Source organism: Schistocerca cancellata, chromosome 10 (assembly GCF_023864275.1).
Source record: "Schistocerca cancellata isolate TAMUIC-IGC-003103 chromosome 10, iqSchCanc2.1, whole genome shotgun sequence".
Lineage (NCBI taxonomy): Eukaryota > Metazoa > Arthropoda > Insecta > Orthoptera > Acrididae > Schistocerca > Schistocerca cancellata.
This window is the reverse complement of record NC_064635.1, coordinates 221,511,663-221,531,878: the sequence shown is the minus strand read 5'-3', so window position 1 is coordinate 221,531,878 and position 20,216 is coordinate 221,511,663. Positions and strand designations below refer to the sequence as shown.

Sequence of the window (20,216 nt, the reverse complement as noted above, 5' to 3'; positions counted from 1 at the left end):
GAAAATAGGTCAACTGGGCTGCCCCCACTAACCTAACCCCTCCACTCCCCCTCTCACCCAGAAAATGGCATGATGTTCAAATTTTGGTGTGGCAAAAAGGACACTTGGGCTACCTCCACCAGCCTAAGTCATCTGACCGCCACCTCTTCCTTGGAATTGACAGGTAGAGGGCTCAGCCTGTGGTGGGCTGCTGGATAGGAGTAACGTAAGTCTTTATTTTCCATGCAGTGTTTATTTAAACAATTTGAGTTGCCTTAGTCAGTAGCTCCATCCAGTGTGTTCACCATGATGTCCAGAGTCCAGCTGACCTAGTACTACACAGTACTGCCACCAGAGCGCACTGTCGTCCCTTGGCCGTCTGGCGAAAAATGGCAGGAGAACGACTGAGTCTGTGTCCAGCTGCTGAAGAGAGGAAGGAGTGTATTTTATTTATTTTGGAACAACTTTAGGGAGGGATTTCAAGTAGTTTATTTATTACACTGATACAAAAACTCACTCTGAGGTGCTTGAGTCACTGTAAATAGGCTACAGACCAGCAAACTACTAGTAAATCACCGAGATAGTGCAGTACACAGATGTACAGACATGGAAACAACTCATATATTGTCAAAATAATGCATGTAAAACGCTCTGCAAACACGCTCACTAATTGTAAAATGTCGAAATAATGCATTGCACAACCTACAGACATGCAAACTACTCGTAAATCACCAAAATAATGCATGTATAACGCTCTGCAAACACGTTCACAATGCTTAAACAGCCGAAATAATGCTGTGCACAAACACTCATCACATGTAAAAACGCTTTCGAAGTATCGTTAAGAAATTCAACCGCGACATATCAGCGAACTGATCCCTACAGAGGCCCAATACGCACACGCCAGGGCGGCGCGAGCACGTCGGTTCAGCCTGTAAGATGCCTACAGCCCCGCACGGGTTCACCTAACCACCTTTGCTGGCACAATTATGCGTAACCTTTGCCCCTACGGAGCAGCGAAGACCTAATTGCTGAGTGACTCACGATCGCAACAAGTCCTCCTCTGGACGCGCAATAGAAATATTTTGCAACGGTTCACAGAATAGCACAGGGTGCATTGTTCCTAGCGATCCTAACGAGACATGTGAGATGCGGCTAGACGCATACGTGTTTATCGTGGCTGACGCATATCTCTCAGAGCTGCGGGTCCAGCGGAGGCCTAATTGCCAAGCGAGAGATGTCTGCGAAGTGACTCACCCACACTGGCGCGGCTACAGTGCTGTCGTTGTTATACTGATGTCTCATATCTTTGTAAAAAGCAGCCAAGTCTCCCTCTGACGCGCTATAGTAATCTTCTGCAGTGCTGTCAGAAACTGTTAACGAAAATAATCAAAAATAACGCCACATGTATCTTCCTGACGCTCCTAACGGCATAGTCCGTCCTTCACACATCAGCCCTCATGGAAATCCTAAAGTGTCGCAGAAATGGTTAATGGTCGCTTTTGTTGTTGTTGTTGTTGTTGTAGGAGCTTTCGTGATGTCTCAAACTTGTCTGCATGGAAATTCTTGCCCTAACAGGTGCTGTTTACGAAAAAAGCTGAAAATAACACCGAATGCATTCTTCCTGATTTCATTCTTTTTTCAGGCGAGACTTTCATCACTAAAACTATCAAAACTATTTTGTACAGATTGCCATATTGCACTGCTATTTAAGCCATGCAAAAGTGGGCTACAGATCGTCAAACACAGAAAGACACTCCCTCAACTACACTGCTCTGCCACTGACAACGGAAGATTGAATATTTCAGTGTGAAACCGATCTCCATGCAACATATTGATGTAGAAAATACACAATTTGTATTCTGTACCATACAAATCGCCACTTCTGCATCCTGCATATAGTTATCGACCACCAGACACTCGTACATATACTGTGAAGACAGACAGCATTATCACCTACACCATATATACTCCTCGCAGCACTAGATATTCCCCGCCTGGTCGGGTGGTCATCGACCACAGCAGACGATCACAAGTCAACGACCCTCGCACACACTCGACTGACACAGTACCAGAGCGCCGTCGGCGGTCCGAAGCGACTCTCCAAACTGTTGTACAAAGGCTGGGTCGGTTCCCCTCGGCACAACAGCGTTACTGTTTCTGGCCCCTACCTGCTTCCTTGCTTTCTACACCTATCTCCAGACTCTGGGATTACAAGGACATATGTATTTTCGCACGGTTTGCCGGAGTATCATACCATTTTCGCGATACTTCTCAGTATCAAGCACTTACAGTGTGCTATCGATCGCTTGCACACTATAATTCCGAAGACATTGACTGGAAATTATTTCTCTAGAAACTCGAAACTTTAGCAAGATGGAGCGTGCTGTAAACCACTGAGGAACTAGAAATTTATTTCGAAAAAAAAAAAAAAGATACGAGTTAACTGGTATCTCCACTCGCGAATACTGATGTCTTCGATATAACAGATTCCAAATCATCTTTATAATTTACAAAGTCAAGTAAGGTGTTTCTCACGTCTTAAGAACCAGCAAACGTGTCTTCCACCGCCGCGCGGGATTAGCCGTGCGGTCTCAGGTGCAGCAGTCATGGACTGTGCGGCTGGTCCCGGCGGAGGTTCGAGTCCTCCCTCGGGCATGGGTGTGTGTGTTTGTCCTTAGGATAATTTAGGTTACGTAGTGTGTAAGCTTAGGGACTGATGACCTTAGCAGTTAAGTCCCATAAGATTTCACACACATTAGAACTTTTTTTTTGTCTTCCACCAGTCTTTCACCACCGCCGCACGCCACGCATCCCTAGAGAGAATTGTCCTAGGAAACTGGCTACATATATATTTGTTCACTGTACTTACAGTTAAATTTTACGATCACGGTCTCAACTGGACAACATTCGACAATGAGTGAAGTATCGGAAATACACCTTGCTGACAGCAGTGGCACTGGAAATACAGATGTGTGCCATTCTTATGACTTGACATACTTTTCCAAGAAAAAAAATCTTTCATTCCCCTTGCTATCGCATTATTCTATGTCAGATCCATACCTTCCTTACGATAGCACACAGTCATTTTCTTTGCACATGTCGGAACACACACAAACACACACACACACAAAGTGGTTCAAATGGCTCTGAACACTGTGGGACTTAACTTCTGAGGTCATCAGTCCCCTAGAACTTAGAACTACTTAAACCTAACTAACCTAAGGACACCACACACATCCATTCCCGAGGCAGGATTGGAACCCGCGATCGTAGCGGTCGCGCAGTTCCAGATTGAAGCGCCTAGAACAGCTCGGCCACAACGGCCGGCCACACACACACACACACACACACACACACACACACACACTTTATAAGCCTGATGGTCAAGGTGAACCTATCACGCATCCCCTACTGCTAAGTATAATACGTCGCCATTAACTGACTGCTGGCGATACGAAACAATACTGAGTGAGATTCAGCGATGGGTGGACATGTCTCATAAGTTTTTGCTGCGAGTGGTACCACTGTGTCTTAGAAAGAGAGGCGTGATTGTCTTACAAGCCACCAGATGTTACAAACACGATCGCAACAACTCTGTTACTGTCACAGTCGTTCGTGGTTCTCCCGGTGCACACAAGTATCCATGTCAAAGCTATACCGGCTTTATAAATCGAGGTATTGCATTACCTCTGAATGAAGTGGTTTTTCCAGACAAATACCGTGACACTGAATATAGACGGTGATCGCTGGAGCGTATATTATCAGACCAACAGTGCAGTTACACGTCGCCAACGGCACAACATCGTAATAAAATCAGTGAATTTAGAAAGTAATTCCGCTAAGGAGCGTGATATGAAGCCGGTATTTGCAACTCCCTCACACCACCGCTGGATATTTCTCCAGTATTTGTAACACATTCTGTCTCGATGCTGTGTCAGAGTTTCTGCGATATATTAACTGGGTTATAGGCGATGGTTGATTGAGAAGGATCACATACAGTAGGTAATGTGCTGATTGAGGTGGTAAGAAATGTACACAGGCTTTTCAGATCTCTAGTGTTACTCCCTCTGGTAGCAATATGTCTGCGATTTGGGATCAAATTTTTTCCATTCAACCACATATCTGCGTTGTATCCTATGGGGAAGAGTTTTCATAATTACAGCCACTAGTGAATCATATTTCTGGCACACTCATAACTCGAAACGAGTCACCTTTTTCGAACGTATCTGCTACAGTAAAATTTTAGGTACTCCCTATGTACCTTGTAGAAACCCCTCAGACTCTGCTCTGCCACCCTGCAGCATTGCACATGTTATCATTCCATTTTAAATTGGAACTGAGCTGAAGTCGGAGAGAGGGGTGTCTACCACATTCTGCAGCCCGTGTAGAAACAGGCTCAGCTGAATTAGTGCGACAGGGCCGTGTTTTGACCATTCGATGGAAATGGGAACATGTTGTCGTAGCTCTGCCAACAGTGTACAATGTGTAAGGTCAGCGCCAATGGAAACCCACCCCTGTAAAACGAGATAGTATGCAGACAGTACGAACAGTTACGGTTTTGTTTCTTGTCGAGAAAAGTAGGAAGACATCATACAGGTACTGCAGTCTGAAGCAGATCAGCATCCCTTAGTGTCCATTCACGTCTATCACCCCAACATTCTATCATCGTATTCCGTATCCTAGAGAGAAAAATTACGAACCATAAAAGCACTGCTAACCTCATCCGATGGAAAACGCGATAAGATTTTTACCACATCTCTCTCCTCCCATATATCGAAAACAAATTGTGTCTGCGTGCCAGCATGTAGCACATGTGGCGGTCCTATGAGATCCATTGCACAGACCTGTCTAAAGTCTCACGGTCTGTACTGTTGAAGGATGACTGTACCCCAGGACTATACTATAAGCCTCAAGAGACGCACCCTGTGACCCTGTGTCGTTGTTGAAACATTATTTTTTCTGTTCTAATACGCTTTGTACATTGCCATACATTTTGTTTTTTCCACCAGGACTTTGAGGTCTGTGTCAGGTTCTTAACTGACATTGACACTTTCTGATACGTTGCCTCTAACAGAAAACTATATGTCGCACAGAGTAAATCATGTTGTTGCTGTTGCTACCATAACACACAACACACACACACACACACACACACACACACACACACACACACTGGATGATTTTAAATGAAAGACACTTACAACATAAGGAAAGTGGAAGAGTTTTGCGGCGTTGTGGAGCGTTTCCGAACTGCTCTCCGACGGCGATAGACGACCTCTACTTTTAAACTCATCTGTCACAATCACGGGATAGCTGATGACTCTGTGTTCTGTTTCGATTGATTCCTCATATTGCAGCGATTTACGCTGTATATAACTGTCAGGGGTGACATATTGTATACAGAAACAGAAAAAGCAGACCGCATATTGGAACATGCCACACAAATACACAAGTATTATTAATAAAATAATATAGCCGAAATCCTATAATTCCATTTCGCAAAAGTCATCACACAGAAGAAAGCAATCAAAGCAATTATAAAAAAACGAAATCTTTAAAAGTACAACAAAAAATCGAAGTGTTGATGGTTGCAGTATCTCTTTCCTGTCACAAAGTTAACATGAAACATCGCTATCGTGTGGTTTCGTCAATGGATCCATATCTGGACGCAGTAATTACAAGAGTGCAGACAGACAACGCTAACATTACTGACTTTTTTAAATAGGCCTGTAGTATACAATTGGATCTTTCCTTTCGCCTCCTTTTCACTAAACATTTTAGAAAATACGACTACTGTGTCGTTCACGGTTAATTTGAAAGTATTATTTCCTCTGTAGTCTAACAGTTAATCTGAATCTTGCCAGCCTCTAATAACCCATGTGTTCGATCGTTTCTGGTTTCGATCGGTGACTACCACACCTACGTTTCAAATTCTGTATTCGCTTGCTGTGGAGTGTTCCCATTTCGTAATCTCCTAGCTGCCTTTTGTGACTTTGTTCCCAGCAACGTAGATATCATTCTAGGAATCCGGCGATTTTAAAAGAAAATATTTTCTAGTTAGTATTTTTTAACGAGGCCGACAATTTCCTCAAAAGAAAAAACGAATTTAGCAGAGCGTGGTTTCGATCCACGGACCTCTGGGTTATGGGCCCAGCACGCTTCCACTGCGCCACTCTGCTTTCGTGTGACATTGACATCATTACGTGTAACACAAGTGACACCCAATCACCTGATCACATTCGAAGTCCTTGAGTACTGTGGAGCGCCCCATTCTGCTCTCTCACGATGTCTAATGACTACTGAGGTCGCTGGTATGGAGTACCTGGCAGTAGGTGGCAGCACAATGCACCTAATATGAAAAACGTATGTTTTGGGGGTCCCCGGATACTTTTGATCACATAGTGTATAAACAGCGATTCCTTATAAAAGGCAAATTAATACACTTATCGGTGTCAAGGTACTTTTATTTTCTCCTTTAATCCAATAACCCAGCTAGAGATGAGGGTGTAAGCTCTCTAAATGCATTGTGCAAGAAAATAAAAGTTATTTTAATTTGTCGTTTAGAATGTATTTATCAGACAAAAGTATACAGGTCTTCCACGGCCATCTCACTTCCACCACTACAGCAGCTTTCAAGTGATCAATAAGTACAGATCTATATAATATATATATTAAAATCCCCCCAGGATTTTCATTTTTGTATTTTATGGCTAATCTAAGGAACTAATTTTTGATACGGTTTTCACTGACAGACAGACTGATTCACAAGGCAGATTAGTGTACATAATTTTTTGTTTGTAGCGGTGGTGTGCGTACTGTAAGACCTTCAGTACACACACCATCAGATTATTTGACTTGCCGCTCTAACGAAGTAGGTGAGTGTCAGCAATATGTCTCGTGGTCTTATTGTGGCGTGTTCTGCCGTTAGGTCAGACGATAGAAATGCCACTTGCATGCTTAGAGTAGCAGTTTGACGGTGACCAACTTTAAACAGAACTTGATTAATTTTCACACACATTTATTAAAATAATGTTGTTGTTGTTGTGGTCTTCAGTCCTGAGACTGGTTTGATGCAGCCCTCCATGCTACTCTATCCTGTGCAAGCTTCTTCATCTCCCAGTACCTACTGCCACCTACATCCTTCTGAATCTGCTTAGTGTATTCATCTCTTGGTCTCCCCCTACGATTTTTACCCTCCACGCTGCCCTCCAATACTAAATTGGTGATCCCTTGATGCCTCAGAACATGTCCTACCAACCAATCCCTTCTTCTGGTCAAGTTGTGCCACAAACTTCTCTTCTCCCCAATCCTATTCAATACTTCCTCATTAGTTATGTGATCTACCCATCTAATCTTCAGCATTCTTCTGTAGCACCACATTTCGAAAGCTTCTATTCTCTTCTTGTCCAAACTATTTACCGTCCATGTTTCACTTCCATACATGGCTACACTCCATACAAATACTTTCAGAAATGGCTTACTGACACTTAAATCTATACTCGATGTTAACAAATTTCTCTTCTTCAGAAACACTTTCCTTGCCATTGCCAGTCTACATTTTATATCCTCTCTACTTCGACCATCATCAGTTATTTTGCTCCCCAAATAGCAAAACTCCTTTACTACTTTAAGTGTCTCATTTCCTAATCTAATACCCTCAACATCACACGACTTAATTCGACTACATTCCATTATCCTCGTTTTGCTTTTGTTGATGTTCATCTTATATCCTCCCTTCAAGACACCATCCATTCCGTTCAACTGCTCTTCCAAGTCCTTTGCTGCCTCTGACAGAATTACGATGTCATCGGCGAACCTCAAAGTTTTTATTTCTTCTCCATGGATTTTAATACCTACTCCGAATTTTTTTTTGTTTCCTTTACCGCTTGCTCAATATACAGATTGAATAACATCGGGGACAGGCTACAACCCTGTCTCACTCCCTTCCCAACCACTGCTTCCCTTTCATGTCCCTCGACTCTTATAACTGCCATCTGGTTTCTGTACAAATTGTAAATAGCCTTTCGCTCCCTGTATTTTACCCCTGCCACCTTTAGAATTTGAAAGAGAGTATTCCAGTCAACATTGTCAAAAGCTTTCTCTAAGTCTACAAATGCTAGAAACGTAGGTTTGCCTTTCCTTAATCTTTCTTCTAAGAAAAGTCATAAGGTCAGTATTGCCTCACGTGTTCCAGTATTTCTACGGAATCCAAACTGATTTTCCCCGAAGTCGGCTTCTACTAGTTTTTCCATTCGTCTGTAAAGAATTCGTGTTAGTATTTTGCAGCTGTGGCTTATTAAACTGATATTTCGGTAATTTTCACATCTGTCAACACCTGCTTTCTTCGGGATTGGAATTATTATATTCTTCTTGAAGTCTGAGGGTATTTCGCCTGTCTCATACATCTTGCTCACCAGATGGTAGAGTTTTGTCAAGACTGGCTCTCCCAAGGCCGTCAGTAGTTCTAATGGAATGTTGTCTACTCCGGGAGCCTTGTTTCGACTCAGGTCTTTCAGTGCTCTGTCAAACTCTTCACGCAGTATCGTATCTCCCATTTCATCTTCATCTACATCCTCTTCCATTTCCATAATATTGTCCTCAAGTACATCGCCCTTGTATAGCCCCTCTATATCACGCTGTTCCAACCGAGCTCCAGGGAGCCGGAGCGCTCCGGAGCGCTCACTGCGGCAGCTCGGAGCCTGCGTGGAGGGGGAAAGCGAACTCACTGCCCCCTGGCCGCATGCAGCCGCAACTGACGCAATAATCCGTGTTCAATGACAGCTATGATTAGCCGCGGGAGCCCTGTACCTTTCTATTCATTGAGAGGGATGGTCGTCCGCAGTGTCTTGTATGTCATAAAGTAATTAATTCTGCGAAGAGGTACAATATACAACGACATTATACACGTCTTCACGCAGCGCATTACGATCAGGTAGAAGGCGTTGCACGCAGAGAACTGGTGGCCAGGCTTAAGAACGACATACCAGGGGACGTTAAGTTTAAAAACGGTTTCGTAATACGGAGGGTATCAAAACATGCAACATAGTTCGTGATCTGTAATGCGTTTATAATTTTCAGGTGAATGAGAGCGGAGAAAACACTACTGAGTCTGCAAATCGAGCAAGCTGCAGGGTGGCTCACATCATTGCGACGAGTGGCAAGCCGTTTTCGGTGGGACCACTCGTAAAATCGTGCATGGTAGCCGTTGCATAATGTTTGTTTCCAAGGGAGGTGCAGGCAATTGAAGGGGTTTGCCTGTCGAAGCAAACAATGTCTCGTCGAATCCTAGACATGGCAGCGGATTTAGAGACACAGCTCAGGAAAAAGGCGGAGAGCTTTGTTGCATTTTCGCTAGTGCTTGACGAAAGCATCGACATATCGGACTGTGCTCAGCTTGCAGTTTTTGTGCGTGGAGCTGCAAGTAACTGAAGAACTCTTGGATGTGGTACCACTCGATTACACCGCAACAGGACGTGACATTTTTGAAGCTGTTTGTGAATCAGTGGACAATATGAATTTGCCGTGGGATAAGCTCCATTCTGTAGCGACAGACGGTGCACCACAAACGATCGGGTGTCACCAAGGTTATGCTTCTCGTTTGAAAAATAAACTCAGGGACGAATTCGGGAAAGACATTTTGACTCTTCATTGTTTTATTCACCAAGAGGCACTGTGCGCTGAAACAATAGAGCTAGGTGGCGTAATGAAAGATGTCGTGAAGTGTGTGAATTTTGTGCGGCGTCACGGTATGAATCATCGCCAATTCAAAGTATTCCTGAAAGATATGGAAGCGGAGTGTGGGGATATACCTTACCACAGTACAGTTCGTTGGCTGAGTCGGGGAAAATTTCTTGATGTTTTCTTTGCCATTCGTGAGGAAATAACCCTTTTTCTCGAGATGAAAGGGGAAGAAATGCGTTTTCTGAAAGATATAAAATGGATATCAGAGCTGGCGTTCCTAGCTGACGTAACTATGCATCTAAATAATGTAAATCTGTCAGTGCAGGGCAAAGGGCAGCTAATAGTTGACATGCACGACCAGATCAAAGCGTTCATGCAAAAGTTACGTTTATTTGAGAGGCATATAAATAATGGACATTTAACGTTCTTCAATCGTCTTGCTTCTTTAAAACTACCTGAAGGTACTACTTTCGGCGATTACCAAGCAAAGTTAAAGCAGCTCATCACGTTTGAAACACGATTCCGAGACCTCACTAGTTTGGAAATGGAACTTAAGGTGTTCAGCATTCCTTTTTCAGTTTCCCCCGATGACTTGTCATCATCACTTCATTTGGAGATTATTGATTAGCAAAATTCAACTTTGTTGAAAGACAGGTGCTACAACACGTTGGATTTGTCATGATGGTATCGTTCATTACAGCAAAAAAACATTTCCCAAGCTTCACAACAATGCTGCTCAGATCATGGGCATGTTTGGATCTACGTATTGTTGTGAGCAGCTTTTCTCAGCAATGAAAAGAGTAAAAAGTAAGGAACGATCGTTTCTTCAGGATGCAACAATGAAGGACATCCTCCGCATTACCGCTGTGAACACTTTGACGCCTGATATTTTCGATCTTGTAATGAAAAGAAAAGTCAAGCTACAGAGGCCCAATAAATTTAGTATGCAATTTCTTATAAAACAGTTGTTTCTTATTTATTTCCTGAACATCGTATTTCCTGGTGTAGCATGTCACCACGTCTTAGGAGCTAAAAGTATGAGGTTGTCGATCTTGTAAGACGCAACTGGCACATCAAAACGCTTGCCTTGCCGCCTGCCTCAGCCTGCCGTGCCACCTGCCGGCGTGCGGGCCCACTTGAATGGTCACAGCCAGCGACACGGCTCCCTGGAGCAGGGAGCGCACCGCGGCTCACAACGGAGCCGACGAGCTGGAACAGCCTGCTCTATATACTCCTTCCACCTTTCTGCTTTTCCTTCTTTGCTTAGAACTGGGTTTCCATCTGAGCTCTTGATGTTCATACAAGTGGTTCTCTTATCTCCAAAGGTCTCTTTAACTTTCCTGTAGGCAGTATCTATCTTACCCCTAATTAGATAAGCCTCTACATCCTTACATTTGTCCTCTAGCCATCCCTGCTTAGCCATTTTGCACTTCCTGTCGATCTCATTTTTGAGACGTTTGTATTACTTTTTGCTTGCTTCATTTACTGCATTTTTATATTTTCTCCTTTCATCAATTAAATTCAATATTTCTTCTGTTACCCAAGGATTTCTACTAGCCCTCGTCTTTTTACCTACTTGATCCTCTGCTGCCTTCACTACTTCATCCCTCAGAGCTACCCATTCTTCTTCTAGTGTATTTCTTTCCCCCATTCCTGTCAATTGTTCTCTTATGCTCTTCCTGAAACTCTGTACAACTTCTGGTTCTTTCAGTTTATCCAGGTCCCATCTCCTTAAATTCCCACCTTTTTGCAGTTTCTTCAGTTTTAATCTACAGCTCATAACCAATAGATTGTGGTGAGAGTCCACATCTGCCTCTGGAAATGTCTTACAATTTAAAACCTGTTTCCTAAATCTCTGTCTTACCATTATATCTGATACCTTTTAGTATCTCCAGGGTTCTTCCATGTATACAACCTTCTTTCATGATTCTTAAACCAAGTGTTAGCTATGATTAAGTTACGCTCTCTGCGAAATTCTACCAATTCCATATTCACCTACTACGATTCCTTCTCTTCCTTCTCCTACTGGCGAGTTCCAGTCACCCATGACTATTAAATTTTCGTCTCCCTTCACTATCTGAATAATTTCTTTTATTTCATCATACATTTCTTCAATTTCTTCGTCATCTGCAGAGCTAGTTGGCATATAAACATGTACTACTGTAGTAGGTGTGGGCTTCGTATCTATCTTGGCCACAATAATGCGTTCACTATGCTGTTTGTAGTAGCTTACCCGCATTCCTATTTTCCTATTCATTATTAAACCTACTCCTGCATTACCCCTATTTGATTTTGTATTTATAACCCTGTAGTCACCTGACCAGAAGTCTTGTTCCTCCTGCCACCGAACTTCACTAATTCCCACTATATCTAACTTTAACCTATCCATTTCCCTTTTTAAATTTTCTAACCTACCTGTCCGATTAAGGGATCTGACATTCCACACTCTGATCCGTAGTACGCCAGTTTTCTTTCTCCTGATAACGACATCCTCTTGAGTAGTCCCCCCCCCCCTCCCGGAGATCCGAATGGGGGACTATTTTACCTCCGGAATATTTTACCCAAGAGGACGCCATCATCATTTAATCATACAGTAAAGCTGCATGCCCTCAGGAAAAATTACGGCCATAGTTTCCCCTTGCTTTCAGTCGTTCGCAGTACCAGCACAGCAAGGCCGTTTTGGTTATTGTTACAAGGCCAGATCAGTCAATCATCCAGACTGTTGCCCTTGCAACTACTGAAAAGGCTGCTGCCCCTCTTCAGGAACCACATGTTTGTCTGGCCTCTCAACAGATACCCCTCCGTTCCCATGGTTGTACCTACGGTACGGCTATCTGTATCGCTGAGGCACACAAGCCTCCCCACCAACGGCAAGGTCCATGGTTCATGGGGGGGATAAAATAATAACAAGCATAAAAATTACTTAACTTGGTTCTGGATGCTATTTACAATTGACAGTCTGAAGTTCCTTTGGTATTGGTACGTTAATCTTATTCTCACATATATCTCTGATACTTGACAAAAGTGTCTATACATTTATCTTCATGGCTGTGTACAGGAATATAGTAATCTTATTAGGCGCAGACTGGAACTTGACTATAGACTGGTAGAGACAAATGTAGAACTCGTACAGACTGGTGCAGTCAAATGCAGACTGGTACAGACTGGTGCAGACAAATGTAGAGTGACTAATCGGACGTCTGTACACTCGTTATAATACCTTGCACGTTCATGTATCACTGCGCGAGTGTGTTCCGCAAGGAGAAAATGTTCTACATTAGCAGCAATCTCATTGGCTGCATTACATATTAATACGCGGATCGGCGGAAGCAGAATTTGGTCCGTCTCTAAGGCAGCGCCATCTCGTAGTGCGGAGACGGCCGAGCGCTGCGCCTGCGATGTTGTGCTTAGCGGGGCGCGCTCTAGTGGGAAAGTTGTGTGCGCGCTGACTACGCGGAACTGTGTACACAACAATAGCAGTGATGAGTTGTAACACATGCATTGTTACCTGTTCCATGTTTAATTGGCGTTTGGAGTGATATCTCATGGCAGTGATAGGGCTACAAACTTATCAGCTAGCGACGAGGCGGCATCTGACGGGAAAACCAACAAACAACAGCCACAACTCAAGAGAGCAGCGAAGCTGCGCCACAATCTGTACATATTACAAATTAAAGCTCCGAACCGCGCTTTTCTGTGTGTATAGGAGGCTAATCTGAGGAACTACTGTAGATGACACAGTGTACGTATGTTGTTGTCATGGGTGCAGAAAGCAAGCAAGCAAGCAGGTAGGTGCCAGAAACAGTAATGCCTTTGTGTTGAGGGGGAACTGCCCCATCCTTTGTTCAAGACTTTGGAGAATGACCTCGTGGAATATCTAGTGCTGCGAGGAGTATATACGGTGCAGGTGCTTATGCTGCGTGTCTTGGCGGTATATGTACGAGTGTCTGGTGGTCGATAACTATATGCAGGACGCAGAAGTGACGATTTTGTATGGCGCAGGATACGAATTGTGTGTTCACTATATTGATATCATGCGTGGAGATCGGTTTCACACTGAAATATTCAACCTTCCGTCTTCAGCGGTAGAGCAGTGTAATTGGGGAAGTGTCTTTCCGTATTTGACGAGCTGTAGTCCACTTTTGCAGTGTTTAACTGTCAGTGCTATATGGCCATCTGTACAAAATAGTTTTGCTGCTGAAAGCCCCATCAGAAAAAAAAATTGTGGGCAGTGACCCCACACCAGCTTTGTGCTGAGACGTAGAAGCGCTGTACACATAGCGATGAGAACGTTTACCGTTTCAGAGACGTCACGATTTCCAGGGAGGGTAGCACGGGATATCTCATTAGCACTATCAGGAAGAATGCGTTCAGTGTGATTCTGAGCTATTTTTGTAAACAGCGCCTGTTAGGGCAAGAATTTCCTCCCAGACAAGCTGAGACATCACGAAAGCTCCTACAACAACAACAAAAGCGACCTTTAACTATTTTTGCGACACTTGACGATTTCCTTGAGCAGTTGATACGTGATACACGGGCTCTGCCGTTAGAAGCACTAGGAAGAATGTATTCGGTGTTATTCTGGACTACTTTCGTTAACAGTTTCTGAAAGCATTGCAGAAGATTTCTACAGCGTGACCAGAGGGAGATTTGGCTGTTATTTGCATAGGTATGAGACATCAGTATAACATTGACAGCCTTTTAGCTGCACCTGCGCGGGTGAGTCGCTTCGCAGACATCTCTCGCTTGGCAGTTAGGCCTCCGCTGGACCCGCAGCTATGAAAGCTATGCGTCAGCCACGATAAACACGTATGCAGCTAGACACATCTCGATGTCCGTTAGGATCTGTAGGAACAATGCATCCTGCGCTATTCTGGGAAGCATTGCAAGAGATTTCTGTAGCGTGTCCAGAGGAGACTTGACTCTTATTTACATAGACATGTGTTGTCAGCAGAACATTGAGAACCTCCTAGCTGCATTTCTGATGGCGAGGCACTCGGTAGTTCGGTCCTCGCTGGACCGCAGGTACAAAGGGTACGCATCATTGTACGAGCCACGTGCGCAGCTGAAGGCATCTCGCAGGCTGAACGAACGTGCACGCCTTGGGACCTCTGCAGGGAACAGTTCGCTGACATGTCGCGGCTGAATTTCTTAACGATACATCGCAAGCGTTTTTACATGCGATGAGTGTTTGTGCATAGCATTATTTCGGCTGTTTAAGTGTTGTGAGCGTGTTAGCAGAGCGTTATACATGCATTATTTCGGCAATTTTACACGTAGTGAACGTGTCTGTTGCATTGGTGTGCTGCATTATTTTGTGAACATGTCTTTGGGCTGTGCAATGCATTATTTCGACAGTTTATAATTAGTGAGCTTGTTTCCAGAGTGTTATACATGCATTGCTTCAGTGATTTACGAGTAGTTTGCAGGTCTGTAGGCTACGTACTGTGACCACGAGCACGTCTGGGCGAGTGTTTTGTATCAGTGTAATAAATAAACTACGTGAAATCCGTTCCTAAAGAAATTGTTCCAAAATAATATAAGTATACTCCTTCCTCTCTCGAGCAACTGGGCACAGACTGAGTCTGATGAAGTGTTAGTGTAGAGTGTCTCGATGTGCGGTACTGAAACGTGGACGATGAGGGAGGGTGGCAACAAGGCTCGAGTGTAAGATGGAACAATAAGTTGAATGACCAGAGTGAAAAATTTGGAGGTACTGAGAACAGTGGGGGAGCACAGACACTTATCGAGTGTAATAAAAAGAAAGGACTCGTACACTCTGGGATCAAAAGTATCAGGACTCTTGTTACTGGATATTAGTATGGGGTGTGCCCAACCTTCGGCTTTACGACGGCTTGAGCTCCGCTGAGGACACTTTCAGTGTGATGTCTGAAAGTCTGTGGAGAAATGGCGTGCCATTCGTACTCAAGAAGCGAGACTAGAGAAGGTAGTGACTTTGGAACCTGAGAGTTGGAGCGAAGTCGAGGTTCCAACTCATCCGAAATTTGTTGTTCGGTCTGGGCACCTGAGTCCACTTCAGGACTGCTGTTGTCCAGGAACTATTGCCTCACAGACACTGCTTTATGACAGGGTGCATTGTAATGCTGATGCCTAGGATCATTGTGTTCGAACAGTTCATCTAAAATACAAAGTATACAATAGCGAAAAACGTGTTCATATCCTTCTGTATGTAGCATTTCTTAAGCGCTATAACGGGACTACACACTAACCACGAGAAACACCCCCATACTGTAACACCATCCCTTCTGTATTTCGCTGTTTTCGCTGGACATGGTCGCAGGTAATCTTCTCCAGGCATTCACTAAACCCGAACCCAAACTCTCCCATCGTGATACCAAAGACCGTAAACCCCCAAATAACTCGTTTCCTGTTATCCACTTTTTGGCGTCACTCTTTGCACAACCTCAGGTGTCACTTGCCGTTAGTTCCAGAAATGTGTGGGTTGTGAGGAGCTGCCCGACCATTCTACCCTATACTTGTTTAGCTCCCTACAGAAAGTAATTTCGGTAACTGAGCTGTGGGTAGCAGTTTGGAACACACAAGTGACTCGTTCTGGTGACTGCTTGCTGTTTTTTACAACCAACCTCCGCAATGTTCTACGGCCCATATCCGTCAGTACATGGAGTGTGTATTGTCTAGGTTTAGCTGCGGTTGTTCCTTCGCACTTCCCTTCACAATGGCGTCACCAGCCGCATACTGTGGTAGGTTTAGAAGGGCTGAAGCGGTCCTGTTGGGTCTGTTATTCAGGTGACATCCAGCGACTCCACGTTGGCAGTCAGTGAGGTCGCCTGATCGATCCATTCTAAAAAATGGTTCAAATGGCTCTGAGCACTATAGGACTTAACGTCTGAGGTCATCGGTCCCCTAGAACTTACAACTACTGAAACCTAACTAACCTAAGGACATCACACACATCCAACCCCGAGGCAGGATTCCAACCTGCGACCTTAGCAGCCGCGCGGTTGCGGACTGGAGCGCCTACAACCGCTCGGCCACCGCGACCCATTCTGCTGTCACTGCTTCTTTACTGACGACGCAGTACGCCCCGTCTCCTTTCATAACGGAAGGTCCGCCTCTCGTGACATCTCGTGGTCAATTCCGCATTGCACAGGGCTCTGTGGATACTTTTGACCGTATGCTGTGTGTTAAGAATGAAGCAGGGGCTTGTAAAAGGTCTTTGAATGAAAATATTCTTCTGGGGTGTGCAGCCGGATCATAACGTCATCTTGCCACAATATTTCAGCGTCGAACTGGTCATCAGGTGAAAGTGCTGGTACACGATCTCGCCGGAACTGATTTCTCAGCGCCACGGATGTTCAGTGGCTTCAGCCCGTGTGTGTATGGAGTGTCCAGCCTTGCGGCTTCTCCTCCCGAGTCGTAGATGGTGAGATATAGAGACGTCTAGGGATGTTTGACTTCTGGGCGATCCGGTGGACTAGCAGGTCCGGCCATCGGGTGGACGCTCGAAAGTGAATTTTCCTCCCAAGCGCCCGTATTTTCGGATTGTGCGAAACTTGTGTCTTCTGATAGAAGAGTTGCGCTGTCTCGCGGAGGGCTCGATTTTGCAGGGTCTGCAGCTTCTGGATGTGATTGTCAGCAGCATTCTCCCGTGCCACCGCGGCGTACTCCAGCACACGGCGGAGCAGCGCCTTGAAGAGAGTTACCCCGAGGTGAGGAGGTAGCGGTGAGATCCGGTTAACGAGGGGATACAGAAGACTGAGTCTGCCTGACGCCTTTCGTCTGACATCTGCGGTATGTTGGCGCCACATAAGACGGCCGTCGAGCGTGACGCCCAGATATCGTGCGGTGTCGCTCCTGGGAACAGCACTGCCGGCGGTCGGAGGTGCAAGGGGACGCGGGAACGGGTAACAATGAGGGCTCGGGTCTTCGCTGCATTAAAGCGGAGACGCCACCTGACCGCCCAACGGACGAGACCGTCGCATGCGAGCTGGAGCCTCTGCTGCAGAAGATGGGGCACCATGCTTCTGGCGAAGGCAGCAGTATCACGATTTCTCAGCGCGAGCGGCGGCCCCAATATAGCCAGCAGAAGGCCTACAACGCGTGCGCTAGAAGGTGCCGTAAGTGCCCTCTAGCGCAAGTAAACATACCGCGCCGGCAGTGGTGGAAACACGCGAAATCGAGATATCGCTATCAAAAATTAAAAACTATTCTGACGATCGAAACACGGACCGTCGGGTTCCAAGTCTTACTGAAAAGGTAACCCTTGTGTCTATTAATAAGATTATCAGATAAACGAATCTCAATGGATTCTTTTAAAACGCAGTCCCAATAGCGAGATTCAGGGGCAACCATTTGTGTCTCGTCATACAGCATTCTGTGTCCCTCGGTGAGACAGTGCTCGGCCACTGCAGATTTCTCAGGCTGAAGCAGCCGTGTGCGCTGCCGGTGCTCAACACATCGGTCCCGAATGCTCCGGATTGTCTGACCAATATAAGCCTTCCCACAGTGGCAAGGGATCTTGTACACTCCGGGCTTCCTCAAGAGCCAAGAACCGCTCTAATCTTGCCTGGCGGGCGAAAAATACTTTTGATATGATGTCTTTTTAGAATTCTTCCTATCTTCGAGGAAATGCTCCCAGCAATAGGTACAAAAGCCACCGATTTGCAGGTATCTTCTGGTGGTTCAGGCGAAGGTCGAGACTGGAAAGCACGACGGATCTGTGTATCTGTACAACCATTCTGCTCGAACACAACCATGAGATCGTCCAATTCTTGTGTCAAGCTTTCTCCATCTGAAATGGCATAAGTTCTTCTTTCCCTGCATCCTAGTATCAAGTTTACCACGGAAGTGGAAAGTGATGGAAAGTTTCCGTTTCTGGGTGTTGGACCGCTGAAATATTGTGTGAAGATGACGTTATGATCTGGCTGCACACCCGAGAAGAATATTATCAATTCTTACGCCGCGAAAGCCTTCATAATCACATCAGGCTTTGAATGGTATGTGGAAGGGAAAAGGAGATGAGCAAGTGAAACGTTTTTTACACTCTGTTCTTACGTGTTTGAAACCGAGTCAGAACACTAACATTTTACCTCTCACCCGACGTGTCGTGTGTTTTTTTTTACCTGCAAAGCAGGTGAAGATGTTTACTCTTACCGTACACCTCTCCATTCAACTCTGCACAAACGTGAAACAAAACGACCGTGTTCAGTGTGTGTTGCGCGACTTGTTTACTACCTAATACTACTTTTACTATTCTGTCACGATCTCTTTCCTTGTCATAAATGTTGTTGTTGTGGTCTTCAGTCCTGAGACTGGTTTGATGCAGCTCTCCATGCTACTCTATCCTGTGCAGGATCCTTCATCTCCCAGTACCTACTGCAGCCTACATCCTTCTGAATCTGCTTGGTGTATTCACCTCGTGGTCCCCCCCTACGATTTTTACCGTCCACGCTGTCCTCCAATACAAAATTGGCGATCCCTCGATGTCTCAGAACATGTCCTACCAACCGATCCCTTCTTCTGGTCAAGTTGTGCCACAAACTTCTCTTCTCCCCAATCCTATCCAATACCTCCTCATTAGTTATGTGATCTACCCATCTAATCTTCAGCATTCTTCTGTAGCACCACATTTCGATAGCTTCTATTCTCTTCTTGCCCAAACGACTTATCGTCCATGTTTCACTTCCATACATGGCTACACTCCATACAAATACTTTCAGAAATGACTTCCTGACACTTAAATCTACACTCGATGTTAACAAATTTCTCTTCTTCAGGAACGCTTTCCTTGCCATTGACAATCTACATTTTATATCCTATCTACTTCGACCATCATCTGTTATTTTGCTCCCCAAATAGTAAAACTCCTTTACTACTTTAAGTGTCTCATTTCCTAATCTAATTCCCTCAGCATCACCCGATTTAATTAGGCTACATTCCATTATCTTCCTTTTGCTTTTGTTGATGTTCATCTTATATCCTCCTTTCAAGACACTGTCCATTCCGTACAACTGCTCTTCCAAGTCCTTTGCTGTCTCTGACAGAATTACAATGTCATCGGCGAACCTCAAAGTTTTTATTTCTTCTCCATGGATTTTAATATCTACTCCGAACTTTTAATTTGTTTCTTTTACTGCTTGCTCAATATACAGATTGAATAACATCGGGGAGAGGTTACGCCCCTGTGTCACTCGATTCCCAACCACTGCTTCCCTTTCATGTCCTTCGACTCTTATAACTGCCATCTGGTTTCTGTACAAATTGTAAATAGCCTTTCGCTCCCTGTATTTTACCCCTGCCACCTTTAGAATTTGAAAGAGAGTATTCCAGTCAACATTGTCAAAAGCTTTCTGTAAGTCTACAAATGCTAGAAACGTAGGTTCGCCTTTTCTTAATCTTTCTTCTAAGAAAAGTCTTAGGGTCAGTATTGCCTCACATGTTCCACCATTTGTATGTAATCGAAATTGATGTTCCCTGAGGTCGGCTTCTACTAGTTTTTCCATTCGTCTGTAAAGAATTCGCGTTAATATTTTGCATCTTGTGAGAAATTGGATGTGGGAAATGTCTTTTGC

At 44.6% G+C, this 20,216-nt stretch overlaps 1 non-coding gene across 1 annotated transcript; it reads right to left on the bottom strand.

Annotated features, from left to right (window-relative positions):
- Positions 1 to 6,089: 6,089 nt before the first annotated feature.
- Positions 6,090 to 6,161, bottom strand: Trnam-cau (transfer RNA methionine (anticodon CAU)). Its single transcript has one exon. It is a non-coding gene; the product is annotated as a tRNA-Met (tRNA).
- Between the last annotated feature and the right edge of the window lie 14,055 nt (positions 6,162 to 20,216).